Raw genomic sequence first — 11836 nt, 5'->3', positions numbered from 1 at the left:
TGGAAGGTGGGGAGCACGAGCACACACACACACACACACACACACACACACACACACACACACACACAGAGAGATACATAGAATACTTGTTTCTTTATTAAGACTAGCCTCACTTTTCTCTGCTCCCAAAAGTCAAGAGTACAGCTCAGCTATGAGATTTATTTATTTATTTATTTTAAATTTGGAGCTAATGCAAGGAGAATGGAACCTCACCTCAGTGACATCCCCATTTGGATTTGAAGACTTGTTGATAGAATGCTTTCCCAGCATGCGCAGGGTCTGGGTTTGATCCCTTCAATTAAAAACAAAGAATAGGTAAAGCTGAATAAAACATAAGCAACAAAGAAGAGGAAACAGGAAGTCATAAAGAGATGGATACAATTATATTATTATAAAGACTTACACGAAAAAGCATGGCCTCAGTTCCAAACTGACGTCTAGTCCCCTAACCATAGGCAACTCTACTAATGTACATGACAGAGTCCTCACAGCTATGCCTCACATACTGCCTCTTTATTTGATTTGTGTTTGAAGTCATATACTTAGGATGTGGTCTTAGTCTGGTGAAGTGATTCCCAGGAGACAGACAAAATTCAAAACACTGGAGCACACTGGAATTTAGAGGGAGCAGGCAAGAACCAGGTGGCCAAGCAGACAAGATGTGTAATGAGTGAAAAAGGAAGGACCCCAGGTGCTGAAACCTCCTCTGAGGTAAAGGGGCAGTGTGTCAGCAGAGCTGGGAGCACCCAGTCCATACATAAATTGAGTAAATGACCAGACGTCAGTTTGGAACTGAGGCTGTGAGTTCTAGCTTAGGTCTTTGTAATAATATAATCGTATCCATCTCTCTGTGACTTACTCTTTCCTCTCTTTGTTGCATATGTTTTATTCAGTTTTGCCTTCCTTTTGTTTTGTTGTGTTTTTTGTTGTTTTGTGTTTTGTTTTTGTCTTGTTTGTTTGTGTTTGAGTCATAGGGATCAAACCCTGCCCCTTCTGCATACTGGGAAATCACCCATCAGTAATCTTTGTGTTTTTCTCCTCAGGAGTTTAGGGATCCTAAAATAATTCTTAACCCAGAGTGCATTATCAATACCACAGTTATGTGGCTTCATATTTATTTTCTTCTGAATTAAGATCTCATACAGCCTAGTCTGCTCACAGGCTCACTGCTGAGGCTGGCCTTGAACTCCCAGTCTTCTGCCCCCACCTCCCAAGTATTGAAATTACAGATGTGTGATGGATATTCTTACGTGAGATGATTTTTCATTATCAATGTTACCATGTTGTAAAAGGTAATTGGCCAATTCGGGGTTGGATATGACCTGAGGTTTAGAATGAGGGATTTCTCCACGAAGGTTTTAAACTGCTAAAGGCTTGGTCTCTAGCTAGGGTGTTATTAAGACTAAGTGGAATGTGAGGGTTCCACATGCACCAATGGACTCAAGTTAACTGCATTAGGACAGTATTATTATCCCTCATCTCCTCTACCCCCATTCTGTCACTGTCTCTTTCTTGTTGAGGCTTGGTATTTTGCTGTGTATTGCAATGCTAACAGCAGGTCCCCAAGACCTGGTTGCCCCACAGACAAGAGAGAGTCCACAGATAGACCCAAATGATGCTATGTGACCTTGCCCCCAAGTTATTTCTAATTGGTAAACAAAGATACCAATGGTCAATAGCTGGGCAGAAGAGATAGAGGCAGGGTTTGGATTCCCTGGCTTGGGGTCTGAGGAGAACCTAGAGGGAGAAAAGGAATGGAGGAGAAGCCACCATGAGTTAGGTGAGTGATAAAAAATGTGGCCCCGAGGGCTGGGCATTTGGATTTCAGAGCAGCCCAGATGAAACATGGTAAGTATAATTTGGGTCCATTTATAGGGAAGCAGATTCTAATAGCATAGAAGGTAGATATCTGCCCAGTTATGGTGCTGTTTAAGGCTTATTGTAAATAATAAAAGTTGCATGGCTTTGATCTGGGAACTGAATGATCAAAGGTGGGGTAGAAACTCCTGATTGGGATTAAAAATTTCTACAACACTTTCTCTCTCCGATTTTCTCTGTCCTTGTGTCTCTCTGTCTCTGTTTCTGTCCCTGTCTCTGTGTCTTTATCTCTGTCTCTGTCTCTCTCTCTCTCTCTCTCTCTCTCTCTCTCTCTCCTCTCTTTCCCTCTGCTTCCTGGCTACAGTAAGTTGAGTAGATCTGCTCCACTGCACCTCAACACCAGGAAGTTCTGCTTCACCACAGGCCCAGAAACAATGGAGCCAGCTGACCATGGACTGAAAATGAAACTCTCTTTTTTATAAATTGTTTCTCTTGGGCTGGAGAAGTGGCCCAGAGGATCAGAGGACTGCCTGCTCTTCCAGAGGTCATAGGTTCATTTGTCAGCATCTCCACAGCTGCTTACAGCCATCTGACCTTTACTTGCAGGACATCTGATATCCTCTTCTGGACTCGTTGGGCACCAGGTGTGCTAGTGGTACAAACACACACACGTAGGCAAAACACCTATAAACATTAAATAAATAATTAGAGCAACTAAAAAAAATCCTGTTTCTTCAGGAATTTGTTAAAGCAGTGGACAGATAACTAATACAGCTTTCCAGCTGTAGAGCCTTGGAGCAGAACAATGGCGCTGGGTAAAGTGAGAAAGCTTGCAGGAGAAGTTCAAGTCTTAGTAGAGATGGGCTAACAAAGAGAAAATCCATCCAAAGACTTCTGGATTATAAGCCTATGATCTTAAGCTAAGAAATTCAGCATAATAGGGAACTGCAACCCTATAGGTGGAATAACAATATGAACTAACCAGTACCCGGGAGCTCTTGTCTTTAGCTGCATATGTATCAAAAGATGGCCTAGTCGGCCATCACTGCAAAGAGAGGCCCATTGGACTTGCAAACTTTATATGCCCCAGTACAGGGGAATGCCAGGGCCAAAAAGGGGGAGTGGGTGGGTAGGGGGTTGGGGGGTGGGTATGGGGGACCTTTGAGATAGCATTGAAAATGTAAATGAGGAAAATACCTAATTAAAAAAAAAAGAAATTCAGCATAGCAACAGTATCAACATGTGCCCCCAACACAATTGATGCAACGAAACACTTGTCAAACACCTTAAGAAAGGTAGATTTATTTTGGCCTACAGTTTGAGGAGATAGAGTCCACCATTGAGGAACGGCCATTGCGGCAATGTGTCTGTGCTGGTAACAACATGTGACATGTGTGACAAGGAAGGAGAGAAAGCGAGATGCCAGCCCTCAGGTGGTTTTCTCATTTTCATTATTTTTTTCTTCCGGCTGACATTACAGCCTGTGGGATGATGTCACCCACATTCATGATGCACCTGTCCCTGCCAGTGGTTCCTCTTAGGAAATATTCTCATGAATATACCAGATGTCTATTTCACTAATGCCTTAGGCACTCCTGAACTCAATCATATTGTTAATTAAATTTACCATCATAGCATCGAACTTGAGGAATAAGCAATGAATTTAAAAATGGAAATAAAAAGGAAAGGAAAGGGCATGACTGCTCCTAGGTGTGGTTAAGGAGAAGGTTTATTGTAGATATGTGAGAGAGAATCACCCGAGTTGGGGACCTCTGGGAGAGTTCAGGGTGGATACGACTCTGAGCTGGGTCAGGTGAGGAGATGGGGAAGGAAAAGAGGGGAACCAGGTACAGCAACCAGGAGCCCCAAAGACACAAAAAGAACAGGCAACCAAAATGGTTGGATCATATAGGGAAGAGCAGTCCAGCCCTGTGGGCTGGAGAGTTCAGGATGGTAGGGTGAGGTATGCCAGCCAGGAGAACCCTGTTACAGGTAAGTACTGAAGGATGCCTGGAGAAACTGGTGGCCGGGTCTGCTTGGAGATGTTAAATAGGCACCTCAGCATTTGTCCAGCATTTGAACCCTAACAGGAACCAACTCCCACACATTTTCCACTGACCATCACACATATGCTTTGGCCTGTTTGTCCCACCATTCATAAATAAATAAATAAATAAATAAATAAATAAATAAATAAATAAATGTAAAAAAAACATTTTATTTGGGCTGTTTGCCCCACCATTCATTCATAAATAAATAAATAAATAAATAAATAAATGTAATAAAACATTTTATTTTTAAGTCCTGGAAATGGATGAGTGTAGGTCAGGGTATAACCCTTGCAACCAATGCTTCAGTTCCTCACTTGTAATGCTCGCTCTCTCTCTCTCTCTCCTTTCTTTCTTCCTCTCTTTCTTTCTTTTTTGTTTGTTTATTTATTTTGTTTGCTTGAGGCAGTATCCCTGTAATTCTGGCTCTCCTCAAACTCACAGAAATCCTCCAGATTTTGCTTCCTGGATGCTGGACTCAGACTGGAAAGAACATTTAGTTGTGATGATTTGAGGAAGCATTGTCTTCTGTAAATGTGTAAGATTTTGCAAATCAAAACCATTTTTTTTTTGCTCATCCCTTTATCTTTTGTGATTTCAAGATGATGGCCCCCAAGATAGTCATCTTATGAAAGCAAAGTCTGTTTATAACCAAGGATGAGTTCCTTCACTCCCTCGGGTGTGTACAATTGGCATGGTTAGGACTTCAGGCTGCCTCTAGGTTCAGTAGCTTTCCTCAGCACAACTACTGGAGATTATTGCTCTCCCATTTTATTACCTTCACTGTAGAATGGGAATGGTCTGCTTTCTGCGGTGGGTTCCCTCTCTACAACCATACATTGTTAAAATGTTCCTCCTGTTCCTCCCAGTTTGAATCGTTTCACTACAATATGCTATTCAGACATGACTGGAGAGCCCTGCTTTCTTCAGTCAGCCAGTTTTGGCATGCGGTAAAGTCCATAAAAATCCTAAGGCCACAATAGGAGAAAGAGCAGCATGTCAGATTATGTGATAAGAATTCAATTCCTGTGCCTTATCTTATAAAAAGTGTTTAATCAAAATTAGAGAACACTACTAAGCTACACAACAGGAAGCAGTTTAGGAACACACATTGTGTGTTACATGCAGAAGAGAGGGCTCCTGGCTTTTGGGATATTGGTCCATCTTCATGTCCCATTTTCAATTAGTTGATGTGAGCTGTTGATTCAAAATATCAAAACTACAAGTTAATAGAGAATTTTGCTAGTTGGATATTATTGTCAGTTTCATACAATTTAGAGTCATTTGAAAAGAGGGAACCACAGTGGAGAAATTGATAGTTGATGTGGGAGGGCCCAGTCCACTCTGGGTGGCAGAACTGATTTTTGAGATAGTCCAAGGAATGATAAAGGATGCCAAGCTTCCAATCTGAAGCTAGCAAGTAAAGGAATAACAAGAGTCTGTTATACAGCAAATAATGCGCGCGCGCGCACACACACACACACACACACACACATACCAGTAATAGTGTGCTAAGTTATGTCCATAGCTCCTCAAATTACTTTGTTGACAAGACATGTGTCTTGGTTAGCGTTTGCTTTACTGTGAACAGACACCATCACCAAGGCAACTCATATAAAGGACATTTATTTGGGGCTCGCTTACAGGTTCAGAGGTTTACTCCATTATTATCATAGCCGTAAGCATGGCAGCAGGCAGGCAGACACGATGATGGAGGAGCTGAGAGTTCTACATTTTGATTCAAAGCCAACCAGGAAAAGACTTTCTTCCAGAAGCTAGCAGGAGGGTCTCAAAGATAACACACACAAATGACACACTTCCGCCAACAAGACCACACCTACTCCAACAAGGCCACACCTCCTAATACTGCCAATTCCTGGGCCAAACCATCACAACATGGGATAAAGCTTGGTGTGATTAGGGGAAGTGATTGCTTTCCTTGTCATTTTTCCATAACAAGAGAAGAAAACAAGAAGCATTCGGTTAGTTTTTAAACCAACTTTTCAATGAATGTACTTTCTTAAGGTCAGAAATTTCCTAATTAAAAAACAAAAACAAAAACGAGGTTGTTCATAGAAATATTGGGTTCACTGATGCATCATTAAATTGTATTATTAACCTCTTGTTGCTTAAGTCTACTACTGAGCCTTCACTGCCCAAAGCCTAGCCTACTCAGATAGTTGGAGAAGGATGGTGTCACCTATTGCTGAGTCTACATCTCAGCATCTGTGGTGTTTCTAAGCAAAAGCAATATGGGCTCTGCAGACTAGTTTGAGATCCATCCAGTGTTATAGTGATTATAGAGACCACTTATGCCATTTACAGTTTATCAGTTTCTTGGTGTGTGCCTGCTCCCTCATGGATACATGGCAGATTTAAGTTCTGGGAGCTTTGTGTGGCTTGTTTGATCTCCCGGCCGGACTGGACCCAGATGGAAATCAGCCTCCCCTCCGAATAGATACCACACATCATTAGTAATGAGCTAACAGAGCACCTTAGCATTACCAGAATACCTGCTGTAACTATGGACATGCTTTGAAGTTTCTTGAGTCTTAAAGTTAAGAGAAATTTATTCTGATGACAGAATTAGTAAAACAATCCTATGTTCACTTTTTCAGTTTCCCATTATATCAGTATTTAGTAGGTTGATAATATGACAATACTATTTTTAAAATTTTTCTTCTTTAGATTTATCTTAATTTTTGTGTGTTTACATGAATACATGTATGCATGTATCCTTGGATGCATGTAACCATGAAAGCTGGCAGGGGTGTTGGCTTTCCCTGAAACTGGAGTTATAAGGCAGTTGGGAGCCACGGTAAGGATGCCAGGAACTGAACCCAGGTTCTCTAAAAGTGTTCTTAGCCACCGAGCTCTGTCTTCAGCCTCAAGTGTCATGCTATTCATAAAGATTCTCAGGAGTGTTCCAGTGACAAAGTAATAGTTGGGAAAGCAAAGTATTTCCATGGTTGTCTACGTGTAACTTTCTTGAATGATAAGAACCACTGTTCCTGAACCAGAGAGAAGCATGCTGCTTTCTTCTCTGAAGCCTGCCCTTGTAGTTGCCATTTCTAGTCAGGTCTATTGAGTAGACTTGCTCTGAGTTCAAGTCCCCAAATTCTACTTAGAAGATCCCTTGCCTTCCTGCAAGTGACCAATTCAGCCATGCCTGTTTTGCACACCAACATTGGGGTGGCATGTCTGGCAGAATGTGGACCATGTGTTTAGCTCATAAAGAACACAGTACCTAGGATTCCCACTCTCAACTCCTAGGGATTGGACTCTCAGCCATAGTCATGGGTTTTTGTGCCAGATGATAATTTGATCTTGTGATATTATGTTCATTAACTTCTTACAATGAGGGAGTGGGCAGGTATGCTAGAACATTGAGTTTGCTATCACTCTCTGCCTAATTCCTTTGAGACATAGTCTCTCCCTGACCTAGAGGGAACCTGTGTTGTTTAGCTGGGCTAACAGCCCAAAAGCCTCAACACTTCTTCAGTCTCTATGCTCCACTGCACTGCAGTTTCAGGTATACAAGTCTGTCGTATAAAAACATGTGTCTTGTTGTAGGGCCTGCTGGGATCTGTACTCAGCTCTTCCTGGTTCAATAGTAAGCAGTTGTGACCACTGTGCCATCATTTCTCAAGTTGCTGCTTTTATACTCTAAAGAATTACAAGGAGAGGTCCCTGAAAAATGAACCACAGTCTTGCCTCTGGATTGTCTTCACTGTGTCTTTTAAACAACAATGTAAAATCTTGATATGTATAACTTAAAGATCACAAAGTCCAAGCAATCATTTTTGCTGTATAAGCTTTTAAAAATCTCTTTGGCAGTTGTAGCGTGCTTTGTTTTGTGTTATAGAATGAGTGGTAGTAATTATAGTCTTAGAAAGGGTATTTAAAACAAAACATGATTTGTAGTGCCAAATATTCCCCCTCAGTATTTTTTTTCTATAATTTCTAGATGCCAGAACTGATCCCACCTAAGATTAAACTCTTTACTTGTTTGGGCATAGTTTTTCAATGTAAACAGCATCTTGAAGATATAAATCTCAAACCTTGGACCGGATGTGGTAGTGCCTGTCTGTAATTCCAGAACTTGCAATGTGGAGGTGGGAGGGTCAGGAGTTCAAGGTCAGTTTGAACTATAGGATGCTGTCTCAGCAAATTAACAGCAAACAGACAAAACCATAAGTCATACATATTGTGCAAGCCTGTACCAAGTATGTGTAAGACATCAAGTCTAAACTTACTCTGAACTGTGAGTCTTATATTAACTAATGTGCACAGTACAGAATTGCAGCTAACTTCAATCTAGTTTATTACCAGCCTGTTCCACCCTGAGGGGCCCCCTCCCATTAAGCCCTAGTGCACTATGCCTGCTTGATAGTGTTCGATGTTCCCCCTTTTAAGATCACCATCTATCCCATTCCCATCTAATCTGCTGTTAGGAAGTCTAGCTACTGCAGTCCCTGCAAAAGCTCAAAGAGATCAATGTCAGCAGCCTCCGAATTCAGAGCAGAATGTTCTCAATAACCCAGAGCATCTCATTCTAGCTCCAAATCTAGAAGTCTGTCAAAACCTGACCTCCGACATACATTTCTAAAGTTGCCTCCAGCTCCTCTCCCCATAAGCTCTGCTGTAATTCGAGAAATGCTTTTTCACTACACTGGGTTAGATCTGACCTCCTCTTCTGTTGTTTCTGTTTGCCCACCAAATTCCAACAGTGGCGTCAGGATCCCCTTTGGATTTCTGATTTAATTTAGTCCTTGTTTCTTCCTCATTCACTTCAGTGCTTGTTGTTCAGTCTCTACTTCACCCCCTAGCCCGCCCCTCACCACTGTCCACCCCTCCTAACTCCTCAACCCCCAGCCCTCCCTCCTCCCTCTCCAGCCCCCAGCCCCCCTCCCACCCCCCCCCCAACTCCTGCTGGAATTCTCATGCATGTCTTTCAAGTTTCATGGGCCAATTTAGATTTCTATGTGCATACCTCCTGGTTCTTTTGTCTGGAACATCCCTCCCATATTTGGTTTCCTCCTCCAAGCCTCAGCCAAAATGTTACTTCCTTAGACAGGCTTTCCAGGACCACCATAGCTTCTAGAATCCATCTTGTTCTCATCTAGTACCTTTCAAAGTCCATCATCTAGGATGTAGGTCCAGGAAGACATGGAGCCTGTCTGTCCTGGCTGTTTCTCTCTCTCTCTCTCTCTCTCTCTCTCTCTCTCTCTCTCTCTCTCTCTCCAGTACCTTCTAAAATGCTATTTCACTTTACTCTTTTGCCCCCCATGGGTTAAGGAGGATCATCTACTGATTTGAAGGTTGATCTCTGCTAGTAACCCCACAGGGATCCACTCAGAAATGATGTTCTCCCAACAATCTGCTTTCCCAATAACCCCAGACTAGTTGATACATAAGGTTTATGTACCAACACAGTAGTACGTGACGAGATATTTAACTTGGCTGTATTATCAATGCTTTTCTTAATGGGCCACCAACAGGAAAAACAATTGGATTATTTTACTGATTTGTGTGTGTGTGTGTGTGTGTGTGTGTGTCCACTTGAAGAGTGCATGGTGTGTATATGTATATGTGGGTGTTTATATATGTTATAGGTATATACCTGCAGGCTAAATTTGATATCTACTGCCTTCCTTGGTCACTTTCCACCTTATATATTTCTAAAAGTAATTTTATTTTTTTTCTGTCACTTATGTGTGGATGGCCTAAAAGATATGAGATTTTCTGGAGCTGAGATGTAGGCAGTTGTTTGCTGCTCAACTCAACATGGGTTCTGGAAATCTAGCATTAATTCTCCGAAAGAGCAGCAAGGGCTCTTGAGCCATTTCGCTGACCCCTCCACCTTATTTATTTATTTATTTATTTATTTATAGGCATGATCTCTTAATGATCTTGGAGCTCACCAACTCAGTAGATTATCTGACCAGCTTACTCCAGAAAGCTACATGATTCTACTCTCCAGTGCTGTGGTTGTAGAAATGAATTGGCATTAATAGGGATTCGAGGGACAAGGACCCAGATCCTCGTGCCTCCTTGGCCAATACTTTTAGCAACTGTGTCATTGCCCCAGACACTCATTTAGCTTATTTGGAGCAAGTATCAGTCTCTCATTAATTAAATGTTTCATTATTTATTTTTCTATGTTTACATTTACTCCTATTAAAATTGTGTCTATTATATGAAATAATATATTATTCAATATCTTGCACATGCATGTGCACATGTGTACTTCTGGATGTAGGACAATAACTTTCTAGAGTCAGTTTTCTTATTCCATCATAGTGTGGGATCCAAGGATCAAACTTAGGTCAATACATTTGTAGTATTTTTTTTGTTTTGTTTTGTTTTGTTTTGTTTTGTTTTTAAACCCACTGAGCCAGTTGGACAGCCTTGGTTTTTTTTGGGTTTTTTTGTTTGTTTGTTTGTTTGTTTGTTTTCCTCTCTCCTCTTTCCCCTCTCCCTTTTCCTCTTTCTCTGAGCCTAGGGCTCATGCAGCTGTAGGTGACCTGGAACTGCCTATGTAGACCAGACTGACCATCAATTCCCTGAGACCTGCCTGCCTTGGTCTCTCTCTGGAGGGCTAAGATTTAAGGGTCATCCCATGACCAGAAATTTTTGGAAAAAGCGGTTTGCAGTATATATTTGTTGCAAGTTGTCACATTCTTTTTTTTTTTTACTTTACTTACAAAAATAAATGGGATAACTGTGGACTTTGAAGCCATGTGATAAATAAAATGAAATGAAGTCCTGGCATGTGACTATTTTTGTTATTTGGGTAAAAATCAAATTATCCGTTTTGTAGTGTGTCTAACTGAAGAAAAATGACATGAATGTAAAGAATGAGGATTTTTCAAAGTAGGTGCTGAGGCCTGATCATGTATTTTAGAGACTGAAAAGTAGAGAGTTCCTGAGCTTGCAGGCAGTGGTGTTATAAACATACATATAAGAATTCTGTTATTATCTTGGCCCTAGGCAACTGATGTGCTAAAGAAAAACCTTCTAGTGACATCTTTCAAGGCTTGGCTACTTGAGAAATACAGGAAATTTACTCAGAGATAATTCTTTCTACTCAGAATTGCCTCAACACAGAGGCAATGGGCTTAGACTACACACTGTCGTCAGCACATTTAAATTCCAACAGCATAAATATTTTCAAAACCCTGCAGTGCCTGGAAGTCCTTCTGTGAGATGAGTAATGGGGTTTGTGCCCATTGTGACAGAGTCACTAAAATTGGACAGGAATTCCCTGCACCAAATTTAGAGGGATCTTGGAGAGCAAAAAACAACTCGTGAAATTGTTGCTGCAAGTGGATAGAAGGAATTAGGGTAACCTAATTCCTAACCCAAGTGTTGGTGAACACAACTTACGTGTAGCCATATTTTCTGCAGTGGATTACCATATTTATCTTAACTTCGTGAATCTGTCTATTCATACCACATAAACTTGTACTTTGTGATAGAATGGAGGTGTCAGATTTGCCTTTTACTTTACTCATGAATGGAAAAGGAGCCTTTAAAAGTGTAATTGCTAGGCCTGGGTGGCATGTGCTTTTGATTCCACGGAGGTGGTGGCAGGAAAGTCAGGCGTTCAAAGTCATCTGTTGCTAGCCAGTTCAGTTTGAGTCCAGCCTTGGTTGCATGAGAGCCTGCCTCCGACACCAAAAAGGAGTAAATTATGAAACGAGAACAAAAATGCATCCCTCCTTGGTTTATGCTTCAGGTCTTGCCTCCTGTTTTCTGCTTTGAATTTCTACTCTGACTTCGCTTCCTGATGGACTGTCAGGACCTGTATGCCCAAATAAAACTTTCCCTTCACAAATTGCTTCTGGTCAGAAAAATTTATCCCAGCAATAGAAAGCAAACAGAAGAAGAAAAGATGTGCTTTTAAGAAATATTGAGGATATTAATTAGGAGATAAATGGTGGCGTTGTAGAGAGGAAGGGGCTCTG

This window comes from Mus musculus, chromosome 1 (assembly GCF_000001635.26).
Source record: "Mus musculus strain C57BL/6J chromosome 1, GRCm38.p6 C57BL/6J".
Taxonomy (NCBI): domain Eukaryota; kingdom Metazoa; phylum Chordata; class Mammalia; order Rodentia; family Muridae; genus Mus; species Mus musculus.
The sequence above is the reverse complement of the archived record's forward strand: the minus strand, read 5'-3'. Positions refer to the sequence as shown.